Consider the following 21,732-nt stretch of genomic DNA (forward strand, 5'->3'; position numbering starts at 1 on the left):
GCCGACCCCTTATCCTGAGACTGTGACCCCTGGTTCTAGACACTCCAGCCAGGGGGAAACAACCTCTCAGCATCTACCCTGTCAATCCCCTTTAGACTCTTGTATGATTCAATGAGATCACTTCATTCTTCTAAACTCTAGAGAGTATCGGCCCATTCTACACAATCTCTCATCATAAGGCAGCCCTTTCATCCCAGGAATCAATCTAGTGAACCTCCGATTCACCGCATGCAAGGCATGTATATCCTCTCTTAGATCAGGAGACCAGAACTGTGCACAGTACTCCAAGTGTGGTCTCACCAAGGACCTGTTCAATTGTAGCAAGACTTCTTACTCTTATACTCCACCCCTCCTTGCAGTTAACGCCTTCCTTATTGCTTGCTATACCTGCACGCTAGCTTTCTGTGTTTTGTGCACAGCCCTCCTTGGCTCAAGTGTGTGAAGCCATTCCAACATATAGGGGTAGACTTTCAAATGGACGCTTCCATTGGGCGGGAGGTGGGCTGAGAAAGTTTGCTGTCTGATGGAAATGACACGAGGCCAGAACTACTTTCTGTTGTGTATCTGTAAAGCATGCACTCCCATGTTCCGCCACCAGGGAATGCATCCCCTGAAGTCCCAAGGGATGCATTCTCATCTGTGTTAGGAACACAATAACTGGCGACGAGTATACGAATCCAACGCAAACTGTGGGCATCCTGGAGAAGTTCTCGGAGGGTGAGGACTGGGAAGCCTATGTCGAACGGCTAGACCAGTACTTTGTAGCCAATGAGCTGGACGGAGAAGGAAGCGCTGCAAAAAGGAGAGCGATCCTCCTCACGGCCTGCGGGGCACCGACCTATAGCCTCATGAAGAATCTTCTGGCTCCGGTGAAACCCACAGATAAGTCGTATGAGGAGCTGTGTACACTGGTCCGGGGGCATCTTAACCCGAGGGAGAGCGTGCTGATGGCAAGGTATCGGTTCTACACGTGTCAGCAACCTGAAGGTCAGGAAGTGGTGAGCTACGTTGCCGAGCTAAGGCGACTTGCAGGACAATGTGAGTTTGATGGCTACTTGGAGCAGATGCTTAGAGAATTTTTTGTACTGGGCATTGGCCACGAGACCATCCTATGAAAATTTTTGACTATAGAGACACCGACCCTCAGTAAAGCCATTGCGATAGCACAGGCATTTATGCCCACCAGTGATAACACCAAACAAATCTTTCAGCACACAAGTGCTAGCAATGTTCATAAATTAACTGGAACTGGGTTTGCGAGCAGAAATGTATAGGGCAGAAACCACGAGTCTGCAACTGCCAGCAGGCCTCAGTTGACCCAGATGACTCAGAGTCAGCAACAAAGGATGAATGCAAGGCAATTCACACCTTTGTGGAGGTTTCCATTCAGCCTATTCATGCCGCTTCAAAGGATATGTTTGCAAGAGCTGTGGAACAATGGGGCATCTCCAACGAGCTTGCAGATGAGCTGCAAGCTCTGCAAAACCTGCTAACCACCTCGTGGCAGAGGAAGATCGGTCCATGGTGGATCAAAGCAATTTCGAGCCTCAGAAAGAGGAGGCAGATGCTGAAGTACACGGGGTGCACACATTTTTGCCGAAATGTCCACCTATAATGCTAAATGTAATTGAATGGCTTATCCATAGCCATGGAACTGGACACTGGCGCTAGCCAATCCATCATGAGTAAAAAGATGTTTGAGAGACTGTGGTGCAACAAGGCACTCAGACCAGCCCTGAGCCGCATCCACACGAAACTGAGAATGTACACCAAAGAGCTTATCATTGTCCTGGGCAGCGCCAGGGTCAAGGTCACCTATGAGGGCACGGTGCACAAACTGCCATTCTGGATCGTCCCGGGCGATGGCCCCACAGTGCTTGGAAGGAGCTGGTTGGGCAAAATCCGCTGGAACTGGGATGACATCTGAGAGCTATCACATGTCGATGAGGCCTCATGTAACCAGGTTCTTAACAAATTTCCTTTCCTTTTGAGCCTGGCATTGGAAACTTTTCCGGGGCGAAGGTGCGGATCCACTTGGTCCCAGAGGCACGACCCATTCACCACAAGGTGCGAGCGGTACCTCACATGATGAGGGAGAGAGTGGAAATCGAGCTGGACAGGCTGCAATGCGAGGGCATCATCTCCCCAGTGGAATTCAGTGAGTGGGCCAGCCCGATTGTTCCAGTACTCAAAAGTGATGGCACGGTCAGGATTTGCGCCGATTATAAAGTAACTATTAATCGTTTCTCCCGACAGGACCAATACCCGCTACCTAAGACAGACGACCTATTTGCGACACTGGCAGGAGGCAAGATATTCACCAAGCTCGACCTGACTTCGCCCTACATGAAGCAGGAGCTGGAGCAGTCTTCGAAGGGCCTCACCTGCATCAACACGCACAAGGGACTGTTCATCTACAACAGATGCCCATTTGGAATTCGATCGGCTGCAGCGATCTTCCAGAGAAACATGGAGAGCCTACTCAAGTCGGTACCACACACGGTGGTTTTTCAGGACGACATATTGGTCGCGGGTCGGGACACCGTCGATCACCTACAAAACCTGGGCCAACAACACGCCAGCCCAGCGAGGGCAAAGCCAACACACCAGAACAGGCATTTGTACCGAGGCGGTCCACCCGGGAAAGAAAGGCTCCCGACCGCCTCACTTTGTAAATAGTTTTCACTTTGACTTTGGGGGGGAGGGGTGATGTTGTGTATCTGTAAAGCATGCACTCCCATGTTCCGCCACCAGGGAGCGCATCCCCTGAAGTCCCAAGAGATCCCAGCATTCCTTTGGAGCACTATATATAAGCCGGCCCCTAAGGCCTGTGCCTCACTCTGGAGTGTCTCAATAAAGACTGAGGTCACTGTTACTTTAACCTCCCTGTGTGCAGTCTCATCTGTGTTCGGAATACTTTCATGGTCAGGAGTCGTGAGTATTTTGTTGCTGTGATACCAGCGTCTTTTGAACAGCTCACAGGTCAGAGAGAACGGAAATTCTGACGCCTCCACCCGGGAGCCAGGCAGTGCGGGCAAATTAAATATGCCAGGGCAGGCAACCCCAGGGGAGGGCTGCAGAGATTTGGGAATCGTGTGCGGTGAGGAGGGGACAGGATGTCGGTCTTTGTGGGTTCAGGAGGAGGATTCTGGCTCCATAAAAATATCATTTAAAATACTTTTCAAAAAAAAACTTTTGTCGGAATGATCTTCCGCAGTCCTTTAAGGACTGCTGGTCGGACTGCTCAACACCAATGAGAAGCACGCACGGCACAGGCTCTGCCCATTGGTGCTTCAAAATTGCATTGGGGCCTGCTTGGCCTCAGAGGACCCCGACCTGCATGGGCCAATGAGGTGCCTGCCAGTTTCCAATGGGCATGCCATGACTGTCCATTTCACGTTCTCCACCAAAATGGCAGAGCCACAGCGGGGGACAGGACGATTCGTGCAGCACCATTTGAATCGCGTTCACGCCCCATTCCCACTGGGCAGGAGCATAACAGTTGTCTCCGCAATGTGTCTGCTTCTTCATCGGCAGTCCCTCGGAGTCGAGGATGACTTGCTTCCACACTAATATGAGTTCTCAGGTGACTGATGAGCCCGATGTGGGACCGACACTCTCTGTCACGGGTGGGGCAGACTTTGGTTGGAGGGACGGGTGGGTGGGTGCTTGATTTGCCGTACGCTCCTTCCGCTGTTTGCGCTTGGCTTCCGCGTGTTCTCGGCGCCTTCCCGGATGCTTCTCCATAACTTCGAGCGGTCTTGGGCCAGGGACTCCCAGATGTCGGTGGGGGTGTTGCACTTCTTCAGGGGGAGCCCTTGTAACGTTTCCCCTGCCCACTCGGGGCTCGCTTGCCGTGTCGGAACTCCGAGGAAAGCGTGCCTCCATAATGTGTAAACATCACTTCAGGAACCCCGTTGTCTCAAACTGGTACGGTACACCATCAACGTTGCAATCCTCATTCCGAGAACGTTATGCCTCCTGTGGAATTAACCCCTTGTGAGCTGAATGTAACTGAATAGATCAGCCATGAATAGCAGAAAGGCACAGCGAATAGCTTCATCGAAAAATAAATTAAAGCAAAATCCCTCCTGGGGCAAATAGTCAAAAGCCTTGAAACATGACAAGCTGAAAACAAAGGCTGTCAAAATCACATTGATGAGCTCGGTTTCAATGTTTCTTGCATGATATACTCACAGTAACAATGAGAATATCAGTGAATATATGAATATTATAAATTTGAAGCCATTTTTCGGCATGCAGTTTCCTTTTCCAGATTTTGAGCTTTGAAAGGGAGCTGCATTTCTATAGCGCCTTTCACTGCCCCAGGACTCTTTACAGCCAACGAAGTACTTGTTGAAGTGCAGTCACTGTTCTGGCGTAGGAAACGCGACAGCCAATTTACGCACAGCAAGCAATGTGATAATGATCAGATTGTTTACTGGTGACCAAGAATCCTGATTGTTTAACACATTACCCCTTGTTATCCACCCAGGTTATCCCAATTCCATTAATATAAACAGGATAGAAAGACCTGCATTCCTATAGCGCCATTTCATGACCTCAGGACATCCCAACGCTCTTTACAGCCAACAAAGTACTTGTTGAAGAGTAGTCATTGTTTGAGCGTAGGAAACACAGAAGCCAATCTGCGCACAGCGAGCTCCCACAAACAGCGATGTGATAATGACCAGATAATCTGTCTTTGCTCGAGTTTTTTGATTGATGGATAAATATTGGCCCCAGGACACCAGGAATAACTCCACTGCTCTTCGTTGAAATAGTGCCACGGGATGTTTCACGTCCACCTGAGAGAGCAGACGGGGCCTCGGTTTAACGTCACATCTGAGAGACGGCACATCCGACAGTGCAGCACTCCCTCAGTACTGCACTGGGAGTACAAGCCTAGATTTTTGTGCTCAAGTCCCTGGAGTGGGACTTGAACCCACAACCTTCTGACTCAGAGGCAAGCGTGCTGGCCACTGAGCCACGCCTGATACCCCAGCTTACACCAGTATTACACCAAGTTACTCCAGTTGTGCACTCAGAATAGCCCAGTAACCCTAAATTGCTCAAGTTATCCACCCAGGATGTAATACTTGCACTGATGATTCAAAATATAGCTTAAATAGAATGGACTTAGAGTTTGATAAGGCCAACAGATTTAGTTAATGTCAACAAAGGAATGGAAAATTGCTTCAATCCCAGAAAGAAACAAAGACTTGCATTTATATAGCGCCTTTCACAACCACCGGATGTTCTAAAGCACTTTACAGCCAATGAAGTACTTTTGGAGTGTAGTCACTGTTATAATGTGGGAAACACAGCAGCCAATTTGCACACAGCAAGTGATAATGATCAGATAATCTTTTTTTAGTGATGTTGATTGAGGGATAAATATTGGCTCCAGGACACCAGGGATAACTCCCCTGCTCTTCTTCGAAATAGTGCCATGGGATCTTTAACATCCAGCTGAGAGAGCAGACAGGGCCTTGGTTTAATGTCTCATCTGAGAGACGGCACCTTCGACAGTGCAGCACTCCCTCAGCACTGCACTGGGAGTGTCAGCCTGGATTTTTGTGCTCAAGTCCCTGGAGTGGGATTTGAACCCACAACCTTCTGACTCAGAGATGAGAGTGTGCTGCCCACTGAGCCACAGCTGACACTGTCAAACTGCAACAGGGACATTGAAAGGGAAAGTTTCTCGTTTCGAGTACGGCATAATTTGCAATGCAAAATATTTAATCAAGTCGGATGTGCCCTCGGGTTTCTGACAACTGGAACAAAGAATCCACTTCCAAGTTAATGCATGTCCAAAACTCTTACGGGAGGTGCAGACTCTCTTTAGCATTGGCCTTGCTTCGGAACGTAGGAAGAGGAGAAGGCCATTCAGCCCCTCCAGCTTTCTCCGCCATTCAATCAGGTCATGGCTGATCTGTACCTCAACTCTATTTACCTGCTTTAGCTCTATATCCCTTGACACGCTTACCCAACAAAAATCTCTCGGTTTCAGCCTTGAAAGATGCAATTCAACCCCTGCATCCATGGCCTTATGGGAGAGAGAATTCCAGATTCCCACTACCCTTTGTGTGAAAAAGTGTCTCCTAATTTCCCTCCTGATTGGTCTAGCTCTAATTTGAAGTTTATATCCCCACTTTCTTGATCCCTATCAGAGGAAATAGTGCCTCTGTATCGACCCCATCGAATCCTTTTAACATTTTAAACGCCCCAATCAGATCACCCCACAATACCTCCCTAACATTGCCCGTATCCGCCACCTGCCTCAGCTCATCCACTGCTGAAGCCCTCATCTCTGCCTCTGTTACTTCCAGACTTGACTATTCCAACGCACTCCTGGCCGGCCTCCCACGTTCTACCCTACGTAAACTGGAGGTGATCCAAAACTCGGCAGCCCGTGTCCTAACTCGCACCAAGTCCCGCTCACCCATCACTCCCAGTGCTCGCTGACCTACATTGGCTCCCGCTTAAGCAACGCCTCGATTTCAAAATTCTCATCCTTACTTTCAAATCTCTCCATGGCCCTCGCCCCTCCCTATCTCTGTAATCTCCTCCAACCCAACAACCCCCCGAGATGTCTGCGCTCCTCTAATTGTGACCTTTTGAGCATCCCTGATTATAATCGCTCAACCATCGGTGGGCTGGGTCCCAAGCTCTGGAGCTCCCTCCCTAAACCTCTCTACCTCTCTTTCCTCCTTCAAGACGCTCCTTAAAACCGACCTCTTCACCTGCCCTAATTTCTACTTACGTGGCTCGTGTGTCAAATTTGTTATCTCATAACACCGCTGTGAAGCGCCTTGGGTCGTTTCACTACTTTAAAGGCACTATATAAATACAAGTTGTTGTTGTTGTTGAGTATGTATACTTCGATGTCTTCATCATCATAGGCAGTTCCTCAGAATCGAGGAAGACTTGCTTCCACTGTTAACTCTGTTCTCAGGTGGCTGAACCGTCCAATATGAGAACCACAGTCCCTGTCACAGGTGGGACAGACAGTGGTTGAGGGAAAGGGAGGGTGGGACAGGTTTGCCGCACGCTCCTTCCGCTGCCTGCACTTGTTTTCTGCACGCTCTCGGCGACGAGACTCGAGGTGCTCAGCGCCCTCCCGGATGCTCTTCCTCCACTTAGGGCGGTCTTTGGCCAGGGACTCCCAGGTGTCGGTGGGAATGTTGCACTGTATCAGGGAGGCTTTGAGGGTGTCCTTGAAACGTTTCCTCTGCCCACCTTTGGCTTGTTTGCCGTGAAGGAGTTCCGAGTGGAGCGCTTGCTTTGGGAGTCTCGTGTCTGACATGCGGACAATGTGGCCTGCCCAGCGGAGCTGATCAAGTGTGGTCAGTGCCAGATGTACCTGTAGTGTGTATACCTAAGTGTACCGTAACAAGCTGAAGCAGGCCCAGGACCCAGCGGGCAATTAAACACGCAGACTAGGGTTAATATTCAAAACATGCGTGGTCTATCCACCCTGTGTCATGAAGTGCAGAGATGAACAAAACATTAACAGGCATTTCCTACCAACATACTGATTCTCGGTCTTAGCTCCAGCCTTACCCCAACTGAACTATAACACGCCTGTGAAGCGCCTCGGGATGTTTCACTATGTTAAAGGCACTATCTGAATGCAAGCTTTTGTTGTTGTTGATGAATATGACAAAATTCTTAACAAGAGATGTGCTTCAGCACATGAAAGGATGGCATAATAGTAGGGAGTTCATCTGACGATGTTCAGAATATATCATTCAGGCTAACATCCCAGCATGGAAGCACTGACCACACTTGATCAGCTCCGCTGGGCAGGCCACACAGTTCACATGCCAGACACGAGACTCCCAAAGCAAACGCTCAACTCGGAACTCCTTCACAACAAACGAGCCCCAGGTGGGCAGAGGAAACGTTACAAGGACACCCTCAAAGCCTCCCTGATAAAGTGCAACATCCTCACCGACACCTGGGAGTCCCTGGCCAAAGACCGCCCTAAGTGGAGGAAGAGCATCCGGGAGGGCGCTGAGCACCTCGAGTCTCATCGCCGAGAGCATGCAGAAATCAAGCGAAGGCAGCGGAAGGAGCGTGCGGCAAACCAGTCCCACCCACCCCTTCCCTCAACCACTGTCTGTCCCACCTGTGACAGAGACTGTGATTCTCGTATTGGACTGTTCAGCCACCTAAGAACTCATGTCAAGAGTGGAAGCAAGCCTTCCTCGATCCCGAGGGACTGCCTATGATGATGATTTTACATTACTAGAAGGTTCAAGTTTAAAGACTGATGTTGATTTGGCATCGCTGAGGGGATTATTTGTTGGCAACGTCATCAGGAGTGCGGCTATCAACTAGAAGCACTGCAAAGACGAGAAAGACTTGCCAAGACGTCAGGTAGGGACCTCACGAAGGTCATACCAAATCTTTCAGAAACAAATCCCAACTTTTATATAAAGACTTCTGAACAAATGCGCAATCACAGGGAAACATGGATGTGTGTTTAAAGGGGTTGCTACTGAAAAACCAGTAAAAAATTATCAGTTGATGCATTGCAGAAAGGATCAGCTACCCTTTTTGCTGTGAAAGTATGATGATTGGTGGCAAGCTGTCACTTATATATTACATTTCCCGATTGATGCGGAGGCAAGATATGCAGAGAAGAAAGAACGAATGGTTAGGCATTTGCTTGTGAAAGGTCCAATCAGTTTGAGTATGGCCAAGACTGTGAGTGTGAAATGGGCCCACAAGCTGCTTAATTGCTCTATTTGTGAAATCTTTGAACAATTGTCCTTTGAATGATGATCAGACGACAGGAGTATGACCTGAAGGCGTTCTCTACACTGGGCAAATTTATACACACCACAGATGCACTGTCGGGAGCAGTGGGCCAGAATGCACAAGCTTATGAATAAAACTGATGAGCATGTTCAAGCATACATTGACATGGTTGTCAAAAATTATTAACTGATGCCAGTATTTGACCAGAAGATCAAGTCAGTTGGACCTGAGACAGAAGAGGGTGAGACCGTCCTCCAGGAAACAATACTCCAGGGATGGCTACAAAGTGAAACGAGATTGCGTTCCACAATTTCAAGAGGATTGCAGCTGTAAGTGTCAGCTGTGGCTCAGTGGGTAGCACTCTCGCCTCTGAGTCAGAAGGTTGTTGGTTCAAGTCCCACTCCAGGGACTTGAGCAGATAAATCTAGACTGACACTCCCAGTGCAGTGCTGTACTGTCGGAGGTGCTGTCTTTTGGATGAGACGTTAAACTGAGGCCCCGTCTGTCCTCTCAGGTGGATGTAAAAGATCCGATGGCACTATTTCAAAGAAGAAGCAGGGGAGTTATCCCTGGTGTTTTTGGCCAATATCTATCCCTCAATCAACATAACAAAAACAGATTATCTGGTCATTATCATATTGCAGTTTGTGGGAGCTTGCTGTGTGCAAATGAGCTGCCATGTTCCCACATTACAACAGTGACTATACTCCAAAAGTACTTCATTGGCTGTAAAGTGCTTTGAGTCGTGAAAGGTGCAAGATAAATGCAAGTCTTTCTTCTTTCTGTAATGAAGAGTTAACGACAATGGAGAGAATAGTCCATGAAGAGAGTAGGAATGTAATTTTTTGTTTAAACTCATGTAAAGAAATGTTTCAAAAGATTCATGAGGAAGCAATGACGGGTATTAAACATATGTGTGAGGACATGAATTGGCCCACAATGAATCGGACCATTGGTCGTAAGAGTCGTAGGATCTTACAGCACAGAAAGAGGCCATTCGGCCCATCGTTCCTGTGTCGACTCTTTGAAAGAGTGATCCAGTTAGTCCCCCTCCTCTGCTCGTTCCCCATTGGCCCTGCATATTTTTTGCTTTTCAAGTATTTACATAAGAAATAGGAGCAGGAGTAGGCCATACGGCCTCTCGAGCCTGCCCCGCCATTTAACAAGATCATGGCTGATCTGATCATGGAGTCAGCTCCACTTCCCTGCCGCTCCCCAAAACCTCTTATCCCCTTTATCCAATTTCCTTTTGAAATCCACTGCTGAATCTGTTGCCTCGTCATCATCATCACGGGCTGTCCCTTGAAATCGAGGAAGACTTGCTTCCACTCTAAAAGTCAGTTCTCAGGTGGCTGACCAGTCCAATACGGGAATTACAGTCTCTGTCACAGGTGGGACAGACAGTGGTTGAGGGAAAGGGTGGGTGGGGAGTCTGGTTTGCCGCACGCTCCTTCCGCTGCCTGCACTTGTTTTCTGCACGCTCTCGGCGACGAGACTCGAGGTGCTCAGCGCCCTCCCGGATGCTCTTCCTCCACTTAGGGTGGTCTTTGGCCAGGGACTCCCAGGTGTCGGTGGGGATGTTGCACTTTATCAAAGAGGCTTTGAGGGTGTCCTTGAAACGTTTCATGAGAACATAAGAAATAGGAACAGGAGTCGGCTATTTGGCCCCTCGAGCCTACTCCACCATTCAATAAGATCATGGCTGATCGGATCATGGACTCAGCTCCACTTCCCCGCCCGCTCCCCATTACCCTTTATTCCCTTATTGTTTAAGAAACTGTCTATTTCGGTCTTAAATTTATTCAATGTCCCAGCTTCCACAGCTCTCTGAGGCAGCGAATTCCATAGATTCACAATCCTCTGAGAGAAGAAATTTCTACTCATCTCAGTTTTAAATGTACGGCCCCTTATTCCAAGATCATGCCCTCTAGTTCTAGTCTCTCCCATCAGTGGAAACATCCTCTCTGCATCCACCTTGTCAAGCCCCCTCATAATCTTATACGTTTCGATAAGATCACCTCTCATTCTTCTGAATTCCAATGAGTAGAGGCCCAACCTACTCAACCTTTCCTCATAAGTCAACCCCCTCATCCCCGGAATCAACCCAGTGAACCTTCTCTGTACTGCCTCCAAAGCAAGTATATCCTTTCGTAAATATGGAAACCAAAATTGCACGCAGTATTCCGGGTGTGGCCTCACCAATACCTTGTAAAGCTGTAGCAAGACTTCCCTGCTTTTATACTCCATCCCCTTCGCGATAAAAACCAAGATTCCATTGGCCTTCCTGATCACTTGCTGTACCTGCATACTATCCTTTTGTGTTTCATGCATAAGTACCCCCAGGTCCCGCTGTACTGCAGCACTTTGCAATCTTTCTCCATTTAAATAATAACTTGCTCTTTGATTTTTTTTCTGCCAAAGTGCATGATCTCACACTTTCCAACATTATACTCCATCTGCCAAATTTTTGCCCACTCACTTAGCCTGTTTCCCCTGCCCACCTGGGGCTCGCTTACCATGTAGGAGTTTCGAGTAGAGCGCTTGCTTTGTGAGTCTCGTGTCGGGCATGTAGATGATGTGGCCCGCCCAACGGAGCTGGTCGAGTGTGGTCAGTGCTTCGATGCTGGGGATGTTGGCCTGAGCGAGAACACTGACATTGGTTCGTATGTCCTCCCAGGGGATTTTCAGGATCCATTGTTGCCTACGTCCTTTCAGGCAGTGCGTTCCAGAGCACAGCAATGTGCTGTGTAAAACAAGTCACTAACTGCTGCCCAACTTATCTCAAGGTGTACTCGGGACACAATATACCTGCAAAACGATAACCAACTGCACAAAAAACATTTTTGCCAGACATGGAATACTGAATGAAGTCTACAGTGACAGATAAACGCACTTTGCAAGTGCTGACTTTGCCGCGATAGGGTTCACAGCTCGACAGGTCCAAATGACCCGCAGCTGAATGGAATGCTGGCTGTGTTCGCAGAGAGTGTAACAAGGTCTCATAAACAACGAGAGTGCAAGAGTCTGTTAGTCCATTGGCGAGCAGGCTATCACAAGCACATCCGCTCGTGGGGAGGAATCCAGCTCGCAAGGAAGAATTTGAAAAGTTGGTGAAATTGTCGCGCAGAAGGAGGCCGTTCAGCCCACTGTTCCTCTGCCTGTGCTAGCAAATTTGCTGAATGATGCAAAGATAGGTGGGAAAGCAAGTTGTGAAGAGGACACAAAGAATCTGCTAGAGACAGGCTCATTGAGTGGGCAAACATTTGGCAGATGGGGTATAATGTGGGAAAATGTGAGGTTATCCACTTTGTTAGGAAGAATAAAAAAGCGAATTATTACTTAAATGGAGAGACTACAATATGATGCGGTTCAGAGGGATCTGGGGGGGTCCTTATACAGGAAACACTAAAAGTTAGCCTGCAGGTACAGCAAGTTATTAGGAAGGCAAATGGAATGTTGGCCTTTATTGCAAGGGGAATGGAGTATAAAATTAGGGAAGTCTTGCTACAACTGTGAGGCCACACCTGGAGTACTGTGTACAGTTTTGGTCTCCGTATTTCAGGAAGGATATACCTGCATTGGAGGCTGTTCAGAGAAGGTTCACGAGGTTGATTCCTGAGATGAGAGGGTTGACTTATGAAGACAGGTTGAGTAGGTTGGGCCAATACTCATTGGAGTTGAGAAGAATGAGAGATGATCTTATTGAAACATATAAGATTCTGAGGGGACTTGACAGGGTAGATGCAGAGAGGACGTTTCCCCTCGTGGGGGAATCTAGAACTAGAGGGCACAGTTTCAGAATAAGGGATCGCCCATTTAAAATGAAGATGAGGAGGAATTTCTTCTCTCAGAGGGTTATAAATCTGTGGAATTCTCTGCCCCAGAGAGCTGTGCAGGCTGGGTCATTGAATATATTTAAGGTGGAGACAGACAGTTTTTTGAGCGATAAGGAAGGCAAGGGTTATGGGGAGTGGGCAGGGAAGTGGAGCTGAGGCGAAGATCAGATCAGCCATGATCTTATTGAATGGAGGAGCAGGCTCGAGGGGCCGAATGGCCGACTCCTGCTCCTATTTCTTATGTTGTTATATTCTCCACGTCAAAGCTGTTCACATTCCTTCCATTTCCTTCCTCTTTCCCCATATCCTTTAATTTAAAAAAAGCATCTTCAAGTGTTTATCCATCTCCCTCTTAAATGTTGTGATTGAATTGGTGTCAGTAGCACTTGTGGTAATGGATTCGTGGGACTCTTTGCATGAAAAAGCTCACCTCCCCCATCATTTTCCGATACAAATCCTGTTAATGATGCCTGGCCGGTGGAAGTAATCTGTCAATGTTTACCCTCTCAAAACCTTTCATAATTTCCGGTAGATACCCCTTAAGCTTCTCTGTTCCAGTGAAAGCAACCGCGAGTTTTTCCAAGTCTCTCATCATAAATATATGCTCTCGTCTCGGACATTTCTCCCAGGGAATCAACATTGAACCTATATCCTGGCTCTTAGAATGGGGTATTCAAAACTGCTCAGTGTGTTCCAACTGTGGCTTAACCGATGGGTCGCACTGATTCACCATGGCCTTTTGTGTTGTGTAGCCCAAAACATAAAACCCAGAACCTCACTTGCTGCCCCCACCTGTCACCCTGCTTTAAAAATCTGAACCCTTACATCTCCTTCATCCACCACTCCAATGAGAATTTTACCATTTCTTTCCATAGAATATAGGAACAGGAGGAGACCATTCAACACCTCTGCCCCCGAGCCTGTTCCGCCATTAGATCACGATTGATCTGTATCTCAGCTCCATCTTCCTGTAACCCTTGATACCATGGAGAACCATCCTCTGACCTCTTTTCCAAATGGACGACTTGACGGTTATCTACACGAACCTGCCTTTGTTCCTGATCTGCCCACTGCCTGAAGCTATCAATATCCTCCTGGGGTCTGCTGCATTCGGCGGTTTGCTGTGGTCCTCACTTTGGTACAATCAGCAAGTTTTCCATTCACTCCCTCTATGCCCAAATCAGTGATGCGTGTAGAGAAAACAACAGAGGTGCCAACACAGGGATCTGGGGACAAAGTTAATCTTAGAAATTGCAGAACAAGTAATTCCCATTAAACCCCTGCAGACTGCCACAGAGTCAGCAACCAGTATCCAGGCTGAGCGCATTTGGGCTTGGCACATCTGCGCTGGGCATATCTGGGCTGGTCAATCTGGACGCGACACATCTGGGATTGACACATCTGGGCTGGGCACACCTGGACTCGCCACATCTGGGAGCAACACATCTGGGCGGGACACACCTGGACGCATCACATCTGGGTTGGGCACATCTGGGCTCGACACATCTAGGATCGGCACATCTGGGCTGGGCACATCCAGGCTTGGCGTTATCTGGAATTGGCACACCTAGTCTGGGCACATCTGGGCTGGACATATCCGGGTTGGGCATATCCGGGCTGAGGACATACGGGCTGAGCACACCTGGACTGGGAGTATCTGGACTGAGCACATCTGGACTTATTCTCCAGGGACTGCCCGCATTGTCAGAGGTGCCATCCCACAGGAGACGTGGAACCGAGGTCCCAGGTTCCAGTGGAGGTGATAGATCCCATGGCACGAATCAAAGAGCAGAGAGATCTCCCAGTGCCCTGGCCGACATTCCTCCCTCGTCAGCCAGTCAGTCCTCCCGGTGCTGTGCGCGGCAGGTTTCTGGCACAGGATGGGTGCTACACCCGACCACAGTCACTGCACTTCTCAGTAATCTGTCGCGCCGAGCACCTTGAAGTGTTTTTGACATGACATGGTGCCGCGTAATGCAAGTGGTATTATTCCAGCACGCATTGTCTGACGGATTTGTCAGTAAGGAACAAAGCTTTGTCTTAAATGACTAATGGCGCCTCGTCACGGGAAGTAGCTCAGTGTGAAGAATTGACGAGAGCTCCAGCCTCAGAGTGCTCAGTGTCAGTCCCCTATCCGCTGATACCTCCCGCCTGACGTGTAGATAACCTTTGGCCCAGGCTGCACCAGTGTCCAGGCTGAGAGAGCAACACGGTCCCATTTAAGCCTCTGTTTAACTGTTTAAGGTGCAGGGATCTGGGTGATTTATGACAAACCGTTCATCTTTCATACATTTATCCCAACAGACAGCAGTGAAATATATCCTGAAATCGCTCTCTGTCCTGAAGGGACAATATTCTAATGGCAATGCATAGTGGATATGACAAGTGTCCTCAGTTCCTGATAGACCTCACACCCCTCACTGTAACACTGATATACCCCACACCCTCACTGTAATACTGATATACCCCACACCCTCACTGTAACACTGATATACCCCACACCCTCACTGTAACACTGATATACCCCACACCCTCACTGTAACACTGATATACCCCACACCCTCATTGTAACGTTGATACACCCAATACTCTCACTGGAACACTGATATACCCCACACCCCACACTGGAACACTGATATACCCCACACCCCTCACTGTAACACTGATATACCCCAGACCCCTCACTGTAACACTGATATACCTCACACCCCTCACTGTAACACTGATATACCCCAGACCCCTCACTGTAACACTGATATACCCCACACCCTCACTGTAACACTGATATACCCCACACCCTCACTGTAACACTGATATACCCCACACCTCTCACTGTAACACTGATATACCCCACACCCACACTGTAACACTGATATACCCCACACCCTCATTGTAACACTGATATACCCCACACCATCATTGTAACATTGATATACCCAACACTCTCACTGGAACACTGATATACCTCACACCCCTCACTGTAACACTGATATACCCAACACCCCTCACTGTAACACTGATAAGCCCCACACCCCTCACTGTAACACTGATATACCTCACACCCCTCACTGTAAAACTGATATACCCCACACCTCTCACTGTAACACTCTGATATACCCCACACCCCTCACGGTAACACTCTGATATACACCACACCCCTCACTGTAACACTGATATACCCCAGACCCCTCACTGTAACACTGATATACCTCACACCCCTCACTGGAACATTGATAAACCCCACACCCTCACTGCAACACTGAATACTTCACACCCCTCACTGTAACACTGATATACCCCACACCCCTCACTGTAACTCTCTCTGATATAGCCCACACCCCTCACTGTAACACTCTCTGTATACCCCACACCCCTCACTGTAACACTCTCTGATATACCTCACACCCCTCACTGCAACACTCTCTGATATACCTCACACCCCTCACTGTAACACTCTCTGATATACCCCACAGCCCTCACTGTAACTCTCTCTGATATAACCCACACCCCTCACTGTAACACTCTCTGTATACCCCACACCCTCACTGTAACACTCTCTGTATACCCCACACCCCTCACTGTAACACTCTCTGATATACCCCACACCCTCACTGTAACACTCTCTGATATACCCCACACCCCTCACTGTAACTCTCTCTGATATACCCCACACCCCTCACTGTAACAGTCTCTGTATACCCCACACCCCTCACTGTAACACTCTCTGATATACCCCACACCCCTCACTGTAACACTCTCTGATATACCCCACACCCCTCACTGTAACACGCTCTGATATACCCCACACCCCTCACTGTAACTCTCTCTGATATACCCCACACCCCTCACTGTAACACTCTCTGTATACACCACACCCCTCACTGTAACACTCTCTGTATAACCCACACCCCTCACTGTAACACTCTCTGATATACCTCACACCCCTCACTGTAACACGCTCTGATATACCTCACACCCCTCACTGTAACTCTCTCTGATATACCCCACACCCCTCACTGTAACACTCTCTGTATATCCCACACCCCTCACTGTAACACTCTCTGTATATCCCACACCCCTCACTGTAACACTCTCTGTATACCCCACACCCCTCACTGTAACACTCTCTGATATACCCCACACCCCTCACTGTAACACTCTCTGATATACCCCACACCCCTCACTGTAACACTCTCTGATATACCCCACACCCCTCACTGTAACACGCTCTGGTATACCCCACACCCCTCACTGTAACTCTCTCTGATATACCCCACGCCCCTCACTGTAACACTCTCTGTATACCCCACACCCCTCACTGTAACACTCTCTGTATACCCCACACCCCTCACTGTAACACTCTCTGATATACCCCACACCCCTCACTGTAACACTCTCTGATATACCCCACACCCCTCACTGTAACACTCTCTGATATACCCCACACCCCTCACTGTAACACTCTCTGATATACCTCACACCCCTCACTGTAACACTCTCTGATATACCCCACACCCCTCACTGTAACTCTCTCTGATATACCCCACACCCCTCACTGTAACACTCTCTGTATATCCTACACCCCTCACTGTAACACTCTCTGTATACCCCACACCCCTCACTGTAACACTCTCTGATATACCCCACACCCCTCACTGTAACACTCTCTGATATACCCCACACCCCTCACTGTAACACTCTCTGATATACCCCACACCCCTCACTGTAACACTCTCTGATATACCTCACACCCCTCACTGTAACACTCTCTGATATACCCCACACCCCCCACTGTAACTCTCTCTGATATACCCCACACCCCTCACTGTAACACTCTCTGTATACCCCACACCTCTCAGTGTAACACTCTCTGATATACCCCACACCCCTCACTGTAACACTCTCTGATATACCCCACACCTCTCACTGTAACACTCTGATATACCCCACACCCCTTACTGTAACACTCTGATATACACCACACCCTCACTGTAACACTCTCTGATATACCCCACACCTCTCACTGTAACACCGCCAGGTTCCGTGCTGGGACCACTGTTGTTCACAATTTATATTAATGATTTAGAGTTTGGAATCAAAAACACAATTTCTAAATTTGCGGATGACACCAAATTGGGAGGAATTGTCAATACTGAGGAGCACTGCAACAAATTACAGGAGGACATTGATAAAGTTGCAAAATGAGCATTTAATTCCGGCCGCTAAAGCTCAGACCGCCCGCTTTCACAGGCCTTCCCAGCAGGGGGCACTCTAGGGATCGGGCGGGAGCCAGAAATCGAGCCAGTGTCGCAACCAGGGCCGTCACACCGCGGCTCGCCTGTCCCGGGCGGTACTGCCCCGCGCCTCGCCTGTACCGGCACCGAAAACCCCGGCGACGCTCCGAGGCGCTAACCGGGACGGCAGAAGAGCGAAAATTCAGCCCAAAGTGCGGAGTCCTTCCCGTGGTCATTGTCGGTGTCCTTCCATCGCCGGCAGACAGGAGGCAGGCTTCCTACGGCCCAGTAGGCCGGACTATTGCCAGCGTCCCGCCGTTCGCACGCAGGGCTGTCGACACCGCGCGCACTTAGCAGGCGCCAGGGGAGGCGGAAATCAAACCGTATGAAATCAGTAATGGAGGTGTCGACAGGCTCATTTACAATTCCTGTGACGGTTTCGTAAAATGAACAGCCAAAATGGGAGCGGAGTGAAATGAATCTCTGACATCTCACGGTTCGCTGACACATACCATTCGGACCAGCAGCACGAGGCGCTTCAGACAGACTGGGACTGCAACGATGCTGTCCAATATCAGTAATGGATATTCCGATGGTAGTCGCACATTACTGAAATCGCACAGTGCAATTCTAACGCTTCTCTCCTCTTGAAATGCCCCCAAATTCTAGCCCTGCTCCTCAGAATGGAATGGTCTTAGAGATTGCTTTCAGTCTGTTTCCACCTCCGCTAACCGCCTAAGCTAAAACGAAGCCCGCCTATTTCCACGTCCGTATCATCGCCCAACTCCACCGCTGCCTCTGCTCTTCTGCCGCTGAAGTCCTCATCCGTGCCTTTGTTACCTCTAGACTTGACTATTCCAGCGCACTCCTGGCCGGCCTCCCACCTTCTACCCTGCGTAAACTGGAGGTCATCCAAAACTCGGCAGCCCCATGTCCTGACTCACACCAAGTCCCGCTCACCCATCATCATCGTAGGCGATCCCTCGAACGAGGGTGACTTGCTTCCATGAGAGTTCACAGATGTTTCAATGAAGGACCCGATGTTCCAGTCCTGAACTCCAGTTGAGGGGGTGGAAGATGCCTGTGCGTGGATTTTTTTAACGTGTGGTGACCATTGCACACCAGCCACCACACGGGCTCGACAGAGCTGGGCCTTGGTCCAGTGACAAGGGTTAACCAGGACGACTGGAGTCCAGCTCTGCTGCACGGACCTAGTGCGCACACATATCGCAGTGTGGGCTGGGCCCGTGCTGCCCCTGGGCCCTTGGCTCTTCTGGGCCCCCTACCCTCATTCGCTGCACCTCCGCCCACGGTCTCTCGCCGCCCCTCTGTCATGATCACCAACTGAATATCAGCCTTGATCACTCGTAGCTCACCCATCACCCCCTGTGCTCGCTGACCGACATTGGCCCACACTTAAGCAACACCTCGATTTCAAAATTCTCATCCTTGTTTACAAATCCCTCCCTATCTCTGTAATCTCCTTCAACCCCATAAACCTCCGAGATGTCTGCGCTCCTCTAATTCTGCCCCTTGAGCATCCCTGATTATAATCGCTCCACCATCGGTGGCCGTGCCTTCTGTTGCCTGGGCCCCAAGCTCTGGAACTCCCTCCCTAAACCTCTCCGCCTCTCTACCTCTCTTTCCTCCTTCAAGACCCTCCTTAAAACCTACCTCTTTGACCAAGCACCTGCTGTAATTTCTTATGTGGCTCGGTCTCAAGTTTATTTGTTTTGTCTTAAAACACCGCTGTGAAGCACCTTGGTTCAAGGCGCTATATAAATACACAATGTTGTTATTGTTCCACATATAAGTGATGAGCACCAGTGCATGTTCTTGCAGCTAACACTTCCTTGAGGGCATGTTAGAGATTTTGAAATGATCCTTTATTAATAATTCACCCCAAACAGGCAGCTCACGATCAGTCAGTAACCTTTCTCACTTGCAGTCACCTGCGGCTCTCAAGGAAGTCACCTATCCTACCCACTCCCAGCGGGCACAATACAGGGGACCCTTTGAAGGCTTGACTTGACTATTCCAACACATTCCTGCCTCCCACATTCTACCTTACGTAAACTTGAGGTCATCCAAAACTCGACAAGAGATCAGGGTAAACGTTTGGCTTTATGTTTTCCCACTCCAGGGACTTGAGTGCAAAATCCAGGCTGACACTCCCAGTGCAGTGCTGAGGGAGTGCTGCTCTGTCGGAGGTGCTGTCTTTCAGATGAGACGTTAAACCGAGGCCCCGTCTGCTCTCTCAGTTGGACGTAAAAGATCCCGTGGTCCTATTTCGAAGAAGAGCAGGGGAGTTATCCCCGGTGTCCTGGGCCAATAATTATCCCTCAATCAACATAACAAAAAGATTATCTGGTCATTCACACATTGCTGTTTGTGGGAGCTTGCTGTGCGCAAATTGGCTGCTGCGTTTCCCACATTACAACAGTGACTACACTCCAAAAAGTACTTCATTGAGAGAGTGAGGGGAGAGTGCGAGGAGAGAGAGCGAGGAGAGAGTGAGGGGAGAGCGCGAGGAGAGAGAGCGAGGAGAGAGTGAGGGGAGAGCGCGAGGAGAGAGAGTGAGGAGAGAGCGAGGGGAGAGAGCGAGGGGAGAGAATGAGGAGAGAGTGAGAAGAAAGTGAGGAGAGAGCGAGGAGAGAGTGAGGAGAGAATGAAGAGAGAGTGAGGAGAGAACGAGGGGAGAGCGAGGAGAGAGCGAGGGAAGAGGAAGGAGAGCGAGGATAGAATGAGGAGAGAGCGAGGAGAGAACAAAGAGAGAGTGAGGAGAGAGCGAGCAGAGAGCGAGGGGAGAGCGAGAAGAGAGCGAGGGAAGAGGGAGGAGAGAGCGAGCAGAGAGCGAGGGGAGAGCGAGAAGACAGCGAGGGGAGAGCGAGGAGACAGCGAGGGGAGAGCGAGGAGAGAGCGAGGGAAGAGGGAGGAGAGAGCGAGGAGAGAGCGAGGAGAGAGTGTGGAGAGAGTGAGGAAAGCGAGGAGAGAGCGAGGAAAGAGCGAGGAGGGAGAGTGAGGAGTGAGCGAGGAGGAGAGAGCCAGGGGAGAGAGCGAGGAGAGAGCGAGGGGAGAGCGAGGGGAGAGAGAGGGGAGAGAGAGGGGAGAATGAGGAGAGAGTGAGAAGAGAGTGAGGAGAGAGCGAGGAGAGAACGAGGAGAGAGCGAGGGGAGAGAGAGGAGAGAGCGAGGAGAGAGAGAGGAGAGAGTGAGGAGCGAGCGAGGAGAGAGAGGAGAGAGCGAGGAGAGAGTGAGGAGAGAGCGAGGAGAGAGTGTGGAGAGAGCGAGGAGAGAGAGCGAGGAGAGAGCAAGGAGAGAGCGAGGAGAGAGAGCGAGGAGAGAGAGCGAGGATAGAGCGAGGAGAGAGGGGAGAGAGCGAGGGTAGAGTGAGGAGAGGGCGAGGATAGAGCGAGGAGAGAGTGAGGAGAGGGCGAGGAGAGAGAGCGAGGATAGAGCGAGGAGTGAGGGGAGAGAGCGAGGATAGAGCGAGGAGAGAGTGAGGAGGTGAGGATAGGGCGAGGAGAGAGCGAGGAGAGTGAGCGAGGATAGAGCGAGGAGAGGGCGAGGAGAGAGTGAGGATAGCGAGGAGAGAGCGAGGAGCGAGGAGAGAGAGCGAGGAGAGAGAGCGAGGGGAGAGCGAGGAGAGCGCGAGAAGTGAGCGAGGAAAGAGCGAGGAGAGAGAGTGAAGAGAGAGCGAGGAGGAGAGAGCCAGGGGAGAGAGCGAGCAGAGAGCGAGGGGAGAGAGAGGAGAGAGAGAGGAGAGAGAGAGGAGAGAGCGAGGAGAGAGTGAGAAGAGAGTGAGAAGAGAGTGAGGAGAGAGTGAGGAGAGAGTGAGCAGAGAGCGAGGAGAGATTGAGGAGCGAGCGAGGAGAGAATGAGGAGAGAGCGAGG

This window comes from Pristiophorus japonicus, chromosome 24, assembly GCF_044704955.1.
Source record: "Pristiophorus japonicus isolate sPriJap1 chromosome 24, sPriJap1.hap1, whole genome shotgun sequence".
NCBI lineage: Eukaryota > Metazoa > Chordata > Chondrichthyes > Pristiophoridae > Pristiophorus > Pristiophorus japonicus.